The sequence below is a fragment of the Aedes aegypti genome, chromosome 3, assembly GCF_002204515.2.
Source record: "Aedes aegypti strain LVP_AGWG chromosome 3, AaegL5.0 Primary Assembly, whole genome shotgun sequence".
Lineage (NCBI taxonomy): Eukaryota > Metazoa > Arthropoda > Insecta > Diptera > Culicidae > Aedes > Aedes aegypti.
The window spans coordinates 101,178,282-101,192,839 of NC_035109.1; the positions used below are offsets into that span (position 1 = coordinate 101,178,282).

The 14,558-nt window shown below is 36.9% G+C and overlaps 1 non-coding gene across 1 annotated transcript; it reads left to right on the forward strand.

Moving 5' to 3' along the window:
* The first annotated feature begins 13,174 nt into the window (after positions 1-13,174).
* Trnar-acg lies at positions 13,175-13,247 on the forward strand. The gene has a single exon. It is a non-coding gene; the product is annotated as a tRNA-Arg (tRNA).
* The last annotated feature ends 1,311 nt before the right edge of the window (positions 13,248-14,558 follow it).

The following is a 14,558-nucleotide window of genomic DNA, read 5'->3' on the forward strand; positions in this document are numbered from 1 at the left end:
ATGGTAACGATTATCCACGGCATGATTTTCGTCGACTTGAACTTGTTTGACTACTTTGCGTATGCCCGGTCTGTCGTGACGTCTTACAAAAACTACCGAATTTAAAAATTCGGCTGGCTAAACCGACTTGCCAGAAAACTTGCGTAAACCAAAATCACGTTTAATCGTGTTAACTTTAGCCAACAGAATGATTTATCAACGACGACGCCGGCACATCGACCCTACTTGCTCGTATTCTTGGGTTGGAGCTGGTCTCTAAAAGCTCAATCGGTCGTCTCCGTCTTTTCTGAAGTGGAGTGCTTACCGATTACACGCTCTCCCTTTTCAACGCACCAACGTGTCATACCTTCGGAATCACGTTGGTTCGTTTCTAACCACCCGAAGTTCTCGCGCCATTTTTTTCCACTCTACTCATCATGCCGAAGCTTGCATCTCCACTCGACACAATCCGATTCCCAAGCCACCTACAAATGCTCTCTCTCGCGGTAATGCTATAAAATGAATCATATTCATTTCATGCAGTTCATTCCTCTGTTTTCTTTTTGTTTTTTTCTGCCTCGTTTCCTATTCCCGTATTTTATAGCAGGTGTCAAACACACTGAACCTTTTCTATGCAGGTTTTTCTTATCACGCTTTTCGTGATAATTATTTTTTTTTCATTATGCAACCTTTATCTACTACACGGTCCACAAACATCATCAACGTTTTGAATTTTTCGTCATGATCATCAACGCTTCTCCACGCCAGATACGCTTCAAACTGTTCACGCCATTTTTCCCAGCGAGCCGACACCGGTCCATCGGCGTCTTCGGAAAATGGTGGAATCAATTGGTTTACCTGTAAACAAGTGCATTAGGATCCAAATTGAACACATTAAACATTATGCCTAATCGTTAGTGGCATGTACTATGACGCAATGAAATGTCTATCATTCTGCGTACTTCATCCCAAACGTCGGGTTCCGCTGTAACTTTATTAGTTCAATGTCTGCGTACTTCATCCTAATGTGTTAGTTTCCGCTTTAAATTTACCTGCGTACTCCATTGCATACATTAGGTTCCGCTGTACATTTCTGCGTACTGCATCCCTGAACGTTGGGTTCCGCATGATATTTTCCATTTTACTGCGTACTACATACCGTTTCTATGGTTTCCGCATAATGATTTTCTGCAATCACCGGGTCTTGCTCCAATGGACCAATGCACGGGTTCACTATTTGACATTTTAGCGGTGCCGTGTTATTTATGTCACCATGGAAACTAGTGAATTCGGCACCGCTCAAACGTCAAATTAGTGAACTCGTGCATCGGTCCATAGTTGACTATTTTTGCGAGAATCATCCCTGAGCGATTTGGAAAATCATGCCACTGCGTACTCCACCGTTACTATGGTTTCCGCAACTTTGTTATAAATTTTCACTGACCACCGGGTCTTGTCAATAGTAAAACTATTCTGTCAAGAGCCATCCCTGAGTGGTTTTTTCCTTTCCCCCCCGGGGCGTACATTTGCATTGAAAATTCAAACTCAAAGATGTTCCTAAATTATGGGTTTACAATTGAAGTTTAATTCCGCTTCATATTGTAAATTCATCCCTAAGAATTTTAATCTTTGAAAATGACTTCATTCTGTATTGAATGTACGTTTCATCCTCAAGGGACTGCACCACTCCTTGAAAATCTTATTTGTCCTGTATACTTACCATAGGCCAGGCCATATTAGCGAATGCCAACAAAATGGAATTGAATTGAATCGTCCGAAACTTTTTCCTGCGTCGCCAAAATGTAAAGACGTCTGTTCTGGTTTGTGGAACAACTTATAATGAATCCTTATTCACGGAAGCTAGACATATTATAAATCATGGATTGCTTAGATCCTACAAGAAGTAAACAAAACAAGTTCAGAAAGCAAGAAATGTTGGGTGAAAAATATTCAAAAAATAAAAAAAAAGTAGTTTTGTAGAAGTTACTTGACATTAGCTGTAACGACGAATGCAACCATGATAAATATCTTTACTTCAAAGGAGTTAAAATTATGCTGCTACTGTTGGCACAAATATCCGGTAAGTTGGATGACAATCCATAAAAAAACAAATACTATATTTTTCATCACTAATTGAAATACAGTTCGTTGAATTGTTTTTGTATTGTACAACAATACACGAATTGCTAATCAAGACAATACATGAACAATATATCGTATTGTATTTTCAAAATATATGTATGAGAAAAAATATATATTTGTATTGTTACGATACTTAGCCACCCATACATTATATTGCCAAAATCTAATATACAATACAGTGAACTGTTCAAAGCAATATATTGTACTGTAATTGTATTGTCATTGTACAATATACTGTATTGTATTTCCAATATATTGAATGGTACTGTTACAATACGCTATATTGTTTTTGTATTGTATTTTTTATCCGGGTATGCACGAGTTCACAAATTTGACGTTTGAGCGGTGTCAAATTCACTCGTTACCATGATCACTTAAATAACACGGCACCACTCAAACGTCAAATAATGAAATCGTGCATTGATTCACATGTAATCTATGTTGTACATGGAGTTCGTGTCATGATCTGTTTGATAGTATTAAAGTTATTTTTTGCTTCTATTGTCCTTAGAAAATAAAATTTAAGTTTTCTCTGCTTCATATTGGTATAGGGAGACTTACGGCTTCGGCATCATTCGACAACTATCGGCAACCGAATTTCAAACGCCAAATACAAAGTATTTTTGTATCAAAACACATCAATGAAAACATGCACGAGATTTCCCAGGCTGTACAAACAATTTCGCCAGAAATGTCATCAATTCAAATGAAGACGCCTCAAAATGCGACTGATTTGGAGCTGCCGAACAGATTCGCCTGCAGTTGTTATGGGAAAGTTGCCGAAGAGAATGAGGCTGCCGATAGTCGCACTGACAAGAGATGTTCGCAGCGTTGTAAAAACGTTTCGAAACATATGTTGACAAATCTGTCAGTGTGAATCGACAGAGGATTGAGCAGCGCATAAATGTAAACAGACAAACATGGAATTTGTCTGCTGATGTCCGAGAAAATTACAAAAGAAGCGCAGCATCGGCTTAGGCTGCCGAGAATACGTAAGTTCCCCTATAAGAAATTTTTGAGCTAAGTAGCAAATCCAGAGAAGTTTTTTCTCGCTAGTGTGATTGAAGAGTCCTTTGTATTAGTACGATTGACACTCATAGAGGTTATTGGTTTTACTAAATTCCACGAGAGTGTTCATACTGTCCTGGAAACTTTAAGCCAGCCTTGTTTTCCGACGTATAATACGTTCACATGATGGTAATACACAGTTTACACAAAAATGTGATTACAGGTCGGACTAAATTTATTTTTCTTGTATAGACCCCTACTATGCCTAGAAATAATTTCTGGCTACGCCACAGCATCATATAAATAAAACAACACGAAAAACCATAATATTTAAGTTTTTGTTATCGAAGATTTCAATTTTTTCTTAGTGCCAAAAAATTGGCAATTTTACACAGAAATTAACACTTTTTCGAAGCATGCACCTTCACGTATCATAAATCCATAAGAATTAAGAAAAACTACGAAAACGTAGCATAAATTGTACTGTAATTGATTATCATTTCACTCGATTTCACAGTATTTCGGTACCAATACTTCTCAGAGGGTACCATGCTGCCCAGAAAGAACTGCTGGTAAATCTATAGGAATTTTCTAAGTATACAAAGTTCTCATGAAAAATCTTAACAATTTTACCATATTTTTTCTCAAGAAATTATTTGGAAAATAATTCCAGATTTCTCTGTAGGAAATTCTCGTAAATTCTTTAAGAAATTTATGCTAAATATTCCTGGTCTAAATACTAAGCCAATCTCTGGATAAATATCTGATATTACCGACTGAGTTTCTAAAGACTGATTTATTTTATTACTTTATAGAAACTTTGCACAAAATCTTTGAACAAATTGAATTGTAAGATTCTGTTAATAAAATTGAAGAGGTTCCTTTCGTAATTTCTATTTTGACAAAAGTATTTAAAATAAACTCCGCAGAAATTATTCTTTTTTTTTTATTTATAAGAAATTTCGAACCTGAACCGATGATTATTTAAGACTTTTTTTTAATTCTATAAGAATTATAGAAGAAATCTTTGGAGTTATTCCCAAAGATATTCTTTGAATAGTTTTCGTTCAATATTTTCAAGAAAGCCAGAGCAAAATTTTTGAAGGAAATCTTAACTTTCTTTTAAGAATTGAGCCCATAGAGAAATTGTAACTTTTCTTGATAAATTATTAGGAGGAGCTTTGGTATTCCTGAAATAATCCCTAAATTAATTCACAGTAAAATTCTGTATCAAATTCTGAACAAAAATTTTATAGAATTTCATTTGAAAATAATGGTGAAACTGAACATTTGAAAATTTGTTGAGCAACACTCTTGTAGAAAATTCTAGGAGAAACCATGAAAGAATAACAAGATGAGTTCTGTATGGAGGAATAGGGTCTACTTGGAAAAAAATCTGGAAGATGTTTTGGTAGAACTCTAAAGAAATCTCCTCAAAAATGTTTGGAAAAAATATCTGTTGTAATTTTTGGAGGTCTCCATTAAAAAAAACGAAAATCGTAACATTTTTTGCAATTTCTCATCGTAATAGGCTGTTTTTCATCACGCAAATCTGTCATGAAACTGCCTACTTTCTTGCACTGAAGTATGCAGTACGGGAACAGTCATTACGCAACTGATACTAGTGCTGTAATGATTTATTGCGCAACGCTTCCTCATTACGCAAGTGTTTTGAGTTGCGTAATGAATCATTACACATCAATTTTTCAGAAATTGTAAAATAATGGTGAATGCAGACATAAAATTACGTCTTCTCTAAGTTTTGTGTCAGGTCTTAGAAGACAGAATAGCAATTTTACTTATAAACAACTCGCATCTTGTAATTCCAAAGTATGACGTAATTTATAGGGTGTCCCAGAAAGTATGGGCACAACTTTGATAATGAAAAGCATGGTACTATTCCAAACAATCAAATATTTTTATATTTTCGTATTCTTCTATAGGCTATTTCAACCAGCATCTGCGATAAGTTTGTTTGGTTTGATAATCGTTTACATTGAAATAAGAAAATCAATTCTTATTAAAATGCGTTTTTCTCAATATTTTTCGCCATGGTGAGTTTAAGTACATTGTATCAAGGATGTTTTATATAAATTTAAGTTTGAAATTTTATTTGTTTCTGTCACAGAACACTTGAAAAAATGGTAAAATCGGAAAATCTCGTGTTTTTCTCTTTACATAAGACAACATCACGAAGTTATAATTGGGTCCTAAAATGTTTAATGAAATCTTGTTTTTATTTAATAACACGAAAGAGCATGTTACTGCAACTATTTTAGCCATTTTTCCCGCTCAAATAACGGCTACATCATATTTAAACTTTAATTTAAAAATTGGGTCTATAAATGAACCTTGAATTTTTGATCATGTTTGACGTTCGCTTAATCGACAAAAACACCACAGGGCATTAAGTTTTAACACTGGGGTTGTTCCTATCTGACATTTTGGAAGGGACACGGAAAGCAAAATGCTCCCAAAATTTGAGTTTAAGCTACATGTGTAGTAAACATGTGTTTTTAGCCTAAACTTAAGCGTTAAAATTGGGACAGGCCTTTAGGACCCTATTCTTCAGGTATTTTAACCCGTAGGCTACGGGGCTGACATACACAATTCAAATTGCTCGTATTTAAGTAAAACTCCATATTTTTTAATGAAATTTTGAGGATTGCTTCACTATTAGTTGTAGTTTCATAAGTAATGAGAAGGTATAGCTCCGGAGTATTGTGGACAAAGTTATTCCAGAAAATCTCTGGGTCAGGTAGGGTAAAAATCACATATACTTCCTTTTTGAACTTTATCATTTGGAAACGAAATGTTTTCATATAAAATGTGAACAGACCCGTTATTTGTAATAAGTTACCAAGGCTCAGGATATTTTTCAAATTTATAATTAACCTAAAGTAAGACTAAGGCCTCCAAAATATTTTGGAATTTTATCATAATCAACACAGGTTCATAAGTTATAGTTAGCGATTGATGTCTACGTTTGTTGGCTTACAGAACTCACTAAGCCTTAACAGACATGTCCACGAATTTTGACAAGAAATTTGATGTTGGAAGTCATCCAAATCGTCCTGGAATTCAGGTCCTTATGATCTACCGAATCTACCACAGTCTATACTAATCCAATTCTCTTGAAACTTTTTCGTTCCTATCCATAAAGCTTCATATGACTCAAAGAGTGTACTGCTATGAATATTGATAATCTCAAGGTCTTCAGAACATATTGAAGTTGTGGGCATCAAATTCTATTCTATTCTGTTTAATACAGTAATCAAATGTGTAATAATCAGATTTTTATCTTCATTAGGGTTGATATGACAGTATGGTGAAGACGTGCCCATACTTTCTGGGACACCCTATAGTATAAACATAACCTCAACTCTCAGAAGACATATCTTTCCCATTTCTTTCTAATATTCTTTATCAATTAAATATAAGGAATAAGAACACCATACATATATTTGGAGTTATAATTTATTCTTCACATGTAGCAACTACAACACTATTTATATATCATTGAACAGATATCTGATTACTTTACCGTTCTACAGTACATTTTTTCCACAACGCACTATGGATTCGGTGCGATGAGGCGAACGATTTTTCCGCATTCCACACTCACAGCTCCGATGATGAAAATGGGAAAATCAATAATTAGTAGCAGTGTTGATAGACTCGCACTAAAATGTCAATCAATACGCTCTCCCGAGAGAGCAAACTCATTAGAGATCTGCTTCGCAAATCTCACGCTTGAGTTTTTGATGCAAAATCAACTCAATCAACTCAAACCGTAAAAAATGATTCAGTCGCGAAACCCGGCCAAAACTCGTGAAAACCGAATATTGTTGTTAACGTTAGAAAGGATTACTATAATTTTACCAGACTAACAAGAAATTATTGCCGTGTGTGAGTAAACTGTGGAAATACGAGACAATGAGTCAAAAAGGTGAGCTAACTCATCCGTGATTTTTTGAGAAATTGAGTTTTTCACAACACTGATTAGTAGCTCCATTTCTCCAAATTAATTCAGCAGCTTGTGTTAGAAAATAACTTTGCAACACTGAACAATTAGTTCAAAACAACACTTATCACTTTGTTCAGTTGACGATTCACATTTTTTCGAGATTGTATGATAGAGTTATCGTTCATGTAATATTCCGTTACTTTTAATTTAAAATCAAGTCAGATGATCGAATGTTGAAATCATTGGTTGATGTTCGTGTTTTGTCATCGACGATTCAAAAATAAGTCATATTTTGATTTATGGCACGATTCATTATGTCAACTTTAACGATTGTGTCAGCAATAAAAATGATATTTTTTTAGTGTGTACAACATTTTTTGCAATTTCGTAGAAGACCACTTGAGGGTATCAGAAATTATATCGGAATGCATTCAGCATCATTAGACAATTTCTGAAAAATTGTTGTGTAATGATTCATTACGCAACTCAAAACAGTTGCGTAATGAGAAAGTGTTGCGTAATGAATCATTACAGCACTAGTATCAGTTGCGTAATAACTATTCCCGCATTGCATACTTCAATGCAGGAAAGTAGGCCGTTTCATGACAGATAGGCGTGATGAAAAACAGTTTATTACCACGGTATACACAGCAAGGTAGGCTATTCCCACGTGTAAACAACGATTTTCAATCGAAACATGTGTCGTCATTCCTATCGCCAAGCATGGGGCTAGAAGGATAGTAAAAGAGAGCAGGCTTTGCTTTCTCTTCTACTCGTTCGAGATTGCGATAGGAATGACGTCACTACCAAATGTCATTTTTCGGAATATAATACCCTGTTTCTTTTTGTCGTGCCTATTACGATGAGAAATTGCAAAAACTACTATTGCAATTCCGCTTCATATTAGCTTACTTTTCATGAATAGTTTAAATAGCATAACGACCTACTTTTCCTAACAAAATAAACAATGCTGACAAATGCTACTTTTCAGCACTCAAAACGGTGCGGAAAAGTAGCACTTTTCAGTACTGTTTTGGGAGCAGTCAATTAGTTATCGGTGTCTCTTCATACGCAATTGATCGAATTACTCTGTGGTTCTTAATGACTTACAATGACTAGGTACAAGCTTACGATTTTATATGCATTGGGTGATCCCTATCCGTTGGTGAGCCATACGGATACGGAATCGGCTCGTCCAGAGAACGTAGAGGCGGTAGGTGAGCCAGATCAAAACTGACCGGAACTTCGTGTTCCTACACGGTTTCTGTAGGAAGTTTGACACATTATAAAAACTGTACCTACAACACTGACGAAAACTGCAATCGGCGTTTTATCTGGCCCGTACACGAATTGAGGGGTCTATTTTATAAGTCGAGTCGATCGAAATGACTCGACCGGAGTCACTGTCGACCAAAAATTTTACTCGACACGGCCTTGTTACTCGAGTTTTTCGACAGTTGTCACTTTATGTGACAGGATCGACGGGTAACATCTGAAATATGCATGCTTACTTTGATCGACAGTGACCAAAGACGAGTCACATAAATCTGCTCGATTTACAAAATGGTCGGTGTTAAGTCAGAGTGGACTAAGTGACATTTTTCATATTTTGAGAAAAATGGGTTTAAAGTCTAACGCTCTGTAAATTTGGAACTCGTTTAAATTTTGGTTCAATATTTCTACACATCTTTGTGTTGCTTTCAAACAATATAATGTGAATTAATAATCATGAAAAATCATAATCCAAACCTCTGATAAAACGATTTTTCGATGGACTATGTGTACCGTGCACCCCCGTTAATTTGAACGGCATCTCATGCAAACCATCGGGGTTCATTTTTAATTTGAACATCCAGTCACCCTAAAAACGTGTTTCTGGTTACCTCTTTCACTGTTTTGTTTTGATTCTGCGTTCCGTTTCACGGCGTTCCATCTCACTTCACTCCATTCCATGAGCTAAATGACGTTTGAACCATTTTTAATCTGAACGATGTGCAAATTAGCGGGGTACATATTAAAAAGTGTTCAGATTAAATGTGGTCAGACCAACAGGGGTACCTGGTACTTGGTCCACTCTGACTGAACTAAAGACCACCGTTCAGTGAGTTGGTTCACTCTGACTGAACAATTTCTAGGAAAATAGCAATCATTTAATGCTTGCATGGTCAAACCGTGTGCATATCTCTAAGATAAGCAGATTATCAAGACCCTTCGACACCAGTATCGTAAATTCTTCAACAATCCATTCGTCAATACTGAAATCAGTGGCATTACGATAGCTTGAAAATTAAGATTTTGCAGGGTCAGGGCATTGAAGACCAGAAATATTCAAGTATGTGTACAGACAGTTCACTCTGTCTGTAAAAATCTTGAGTATTGACCAAAATAATACGGTCCAATAAGCGGGTTCTAGCACATTCCATACATACACCATAGAACTACCATAAACTTCTATCGGACTTTGAAATCGACTCAATAAATGTAATAATCAATCAGTTTATTGCTTTTTGGCACTTGGTCCACTCTATCTGCATAGAAATTGTTGCAATTTATGACCACCCATCCAAATATGGTAAATGATCAAAAATCAAATGCATCGAATTAAGTAATATTAATGAATATCTATTGATGGATGTGTAGAAGAATCATTTGAAGTCGAAAAATCTGACAAATCTCTTGAAATGCTTTTCATTTTCTCGCTTTCCTCAGCGCGCTGATCATTTTCGCTGTTATGGTAGTAAGCACTTGGTCCACTCTGACTGCATACTTTTATCGATTTTTATTGATCATCCAAAGTAAATTTATTACATATCTCTCGCAGTTTACGGCATTCATCAAATCTGGTCAAAGTGAAACGGAGGTAAGGTAATTTCGCGTATAATAAGAGAATAATCCAATTTTCCCAAGTTTTGTACTTGGTTCCCTCTGACTTAACGCCGACCAAATAAACCCCTAAGAATCTAGATCCATTTGAATTTGAGTGAAGAGAAAAAAATGAGACATTCACGTTTATGGTCATGGACATTATTGCATCACAGCCTACCTGATTGAAAATACCGAGTGGCTTCTACGCAACGCATGGCTGTCCATGTAGGTTTTCTTTTAAATTTTGATTTGCTCCTAGAAATAATCCAACTGGAACTGCATTTTTGTAACAGCAAATAGCATACAACAAACTCTTAGCAAGACTCGATTTTTACAGCACTCGTCGTATTTATCTAATTCGGCAAGCCTCGGCGGATAAATGTACGACTCGTGCTGAAAAAAATATCATTTTGCCACTTGTTGCATAAATAACTATTTCAGAAAATCAGAAAGATAGAACTTTGTGCAGATGCATGAATAAATGTCTGATCAAATTCCTGGAGAAAAGCAAAATCAAATATTTAGAGTAAGCCTTCTGCATGTTCGAGCCCTCTGGCCAGGAACTCTAATATAACAAAAATGTAGATTTGAGTATTTTGAACACTTCCGTTATAGTCGGATGTCTTTTGTCAGATACGTGTATTTCGATTATCATTTGCAGTTTTTTTCAGTGTCAGTGGATGCGAGTATCTGACGCTGAAGAAGACTGCAAGTGATTGTCAAATTACGCGTATTAGTTACTTTTTTGACAATCAGGGAAAAATTAAAAGGTACAAAGTGCTATCAATGATTTGATACACTTAGAGTTATAGTTACCTGACGTTATGTCGAGATTAATCCCAGATTAATTCTTAGAATTATTTTGATAACATGTTCGGTCGGATTATGTGAGTTTATGAAAACTCTTGGATTGTATGGTGATCCCTGGTTGGAATCTTTCTGTTTTTATTCTCTTTTTACATTATTTGCTCTCGTTTTAATTTATGGTAGGTCTCTATTCGGTCTCTTCTCCAGGCATGAAGCCTCTAGTCACTTAGTCGATACCGGTCATCAAATTATTTATGGTGTCCCCTGAGTAGCCCTTGAGCGACCGTAGACGACCGCAATATTGACAATATTTGTATTGTCAATACTTTGCCCTAAATGAGTTGAGACAAATTTTCGTTATGCTAATTCAAATAAACAATACAACAAGCACAAAACATGTTACACTTCGGTTGCTATCGGCTACCGAGATTAAGCTGAGAGGGGGAAATGAGGGGAAATATTAAAATTCAGATCAATCTTTCCTGATTTCACCTCAATATTTGCATCAATATATTGATGTCATACTCAGACGACATCTAAATACTGAATAGTTACAATATATTGAAATCGTTTAGGGGCCGCTTTAGAAGAATTCTTTGTTGAAACAATTATTTAATTGAAAAGTTATTGGAGAAACTTCTAAAAACATTTTTGTAGAACCATGTGTCCAATTTTCCAGTGCTGCTCTTGACACAAATATTGCAATAATTCAATAGAACGCATTCATTCGTATTAATTATTGTTTGTTTCAAAGGGACGCCATAATGCAAGATAATCCAAACCGCATATAGACCCACCCTCTTTTCTTTCCAGCTGCATCAAAATCAGGTAAAACCACCATTCATTATGACTTTCATTACTTCGTTATCCATTATTGTTGAAATGCTTTTGTTTCTTCCACATGCACTCAAGTCAAGCTTGTATATTACATGGTTCTCTTCGAGCGCCATTTTTGCAATCTGCGTAATTACTCTTCAGACTTTTTTTTCGTAAAAAATGTGAATTAGTAAAAACATCAAGAGCCATCAAGATTTCCTCATTCATGCTATGAGCTGTGTGCATTATGCAATTTTACATGGGGAACTTTCCATTGCGTTGACGCTGGTCTTTGATTGGTGGATTCTTTTACAGCCATACATATGAAGAAGTTTGCATTTGACTGGACTTTTCCATACAAATAAAAGAGGGCGGTTTTTCCTTAACATGGTTTGCATTCCAGCATGTGTGACAACTTTTGGCAGCTGAGTCTGGTTTTACTAAAAATCTCTTAATTTTTATACATGTCTAAATATGCAATCTCCGAATACCTTGAATAGATATTAATCTAGTAGCACAACTTCAGCTCAAATTTACGGAAAAGTATAAATACCTTTTGGAATTCGAGATTCGAGTAAAATTCTTAGAAATTGAACCAATCTTCTCGTCAAAGTGTCTGTTCCCTAGATCAATCCCCATCATCTCAATATGTAAGTAGTCTGAATCTGGAACTCCGCACTCATCACGGCCCTCCACCTAGCCCATTTCGACTTGGTTTCGATCTGGGCACAGCTCCTGGAAATGAGCAATCTTCCACGCTGTCGCTTCCAATCTTATTCCCAGCAATCTCGCATGCAGTGTGGAGCGTTGATTTACATTTCCAATCAAATCGCTCAGCAGTGGCCCAGCAGCAGCAACTGGAAACGATGAGGACGATAGGTTAGCGCTGGCTGCTTCTCGAGAATTGTCCATATCATTAACCCATCACACATCGGCCGGTCGCGCTGATGGCTTTCGATCGCCCCTAAACATTCCCCGTCAACCTGATGCACCATTAAAGTTAAATGTATCGTGCTACTCGACCCCATCCACCACGCCTCGCAGTCGAAGAGAGATAATGCGAGGTCTAATTTTTTGATCGGATGCTTATCGCGCCGTTTTTTTTCTTTTCTAAATTTGATTTCGTTTTTATTCCCTCGTGTAAGCATGCGGCATTGTGAGCGAATCAACGCTCATACATATGGAGGGCAGCGTGGTATGTTCCTCCGAGGATCCAAGGGAAGACTCGCATATGGTGATGTGTGAGTATGGTAATTTTTCGACTTCTCATCTCTCAACAAATCTATACAGTGAGGATTTCCAATTTTAACTCCCGCAGTGAATGGGAGAATTGGACTATAAAAACGAATCGGAGAGACAAAATGCTTCGAACACGCGGGATCTTTGATTGATCCCTTTAAATTGATGGGTTTGGACGAATGGCCATAGCGATTTGATTATCGAATGGTACTGAAAGAGGTGCTTTGTATCAAGTTTCTGATGGTTTCCATTAACTTATGTAGAACTATGAAACATTTTTGAGGGCTGGTTGAAAAATTGTATAAATTGTGTAAATGTGACATTTTATGATCTTGAATCACGAATATGTAGGGTCCTGTGGCGCAATGGATAACGCGTCTGACTACGGATCAGAAGATTCCAGGTTCGACTCCTGGCAGGATCGATCGAATTGTTTAGACCTTAACGTTCAGTTTAGAATTATGGACGAGAACAGCTTACCGGGAAGCTCACAAGATTTATTAGAGAGACGAAGCGAAGGACGGCGTGAAAAACTGCGTAAAAATTTCTGGCGAAAACTCCAGTTCGTTCGAGTCTCGGCGGGGACTACGACAGGGCGATGGACTTTCGTGCCTGTTGTTCAATACACCCGATTCTGTTTTCGCATGGATTTTTTTACACTGCCGTGCAAGCCTTGGGGTTTTCGAACGCCGAGTACTAAGGACGATCTTCGGCGGCGTGCAGGAGAATGTTGCAAGAATTCCTCACAACAGCCCTGTAAAGATGCTTCTCACTACGAATCCGGTCGGAACAAGAAGGCGTGGGGCGCAGCGAGCTAGGTGAATACAAAATCATTCGTTCTGGTGTTAACTGAATATGCACGATATGTGAGCAATCTGCTGAACATTAAAGGGCCAAACGCAATGACGACCGAAACGGAACGGCAACGGAATGCGGTTGTCAAATTGGATTTTGACTGTATGGAAACAGGTATGGGTGCACGCAATGACAACTTCGCGGTAAAAGCGGTATTGTACTAAAAGTACTAAACCGCTTTTTGTTTTGAAAAAGCTCAAAAGAAGCGGTAGCGGAAAACGCGGAATCAATTTAGTTCGTGTGCGGTTCGTGTTTTTAAACGTTGAAAAATGGAACCAACAGAATCTGCGGAATTTTTATCGGAAGTACAGAGTTCAATATCGCAGAATTTTAATTTTAAACTGATCAATTGTATCAAGAAGTTCCCATCAATTTACGCGAAAGCAAGTAAACATTTCCGAAATACCGTGAAAAAGGACACGGCATGGCGCTATGTTGCACATGAAATGCAAATATCAGGTAAGCGATTTCCATTCATATAATTGGCGATATTAAATATACTAATAAAAATTATTAATTAACAGAGGAAGACGCAAAAAAAAGTGGAAGAATGTGAGGGATCGTTTCGTGAAGGAGCACCGAGAAGTCACATCAACTTCCACATCAGGTGCTGGAAGGGACGACGTTCATGAGTCTACATGGCCATTTTACAATGAGCTGATGTTCCTGGCTGCTCATTGTCAGAACCGTCCGTAAGTAAATTTTAATCATTCCGAAAAGTACCATAAATATCTCCAGAAACTTATCTAGTAATTTATCCGGTGATTTGTACTCAGTTTTGGATTCCTCTCTAAAGTCCTCCATTGATTTATTTTCCCCAATGATCCTCAGATCTTCCTTATAAGTTTCTTCAGAGATTCCTCCGTAATTCTCCCCAAGA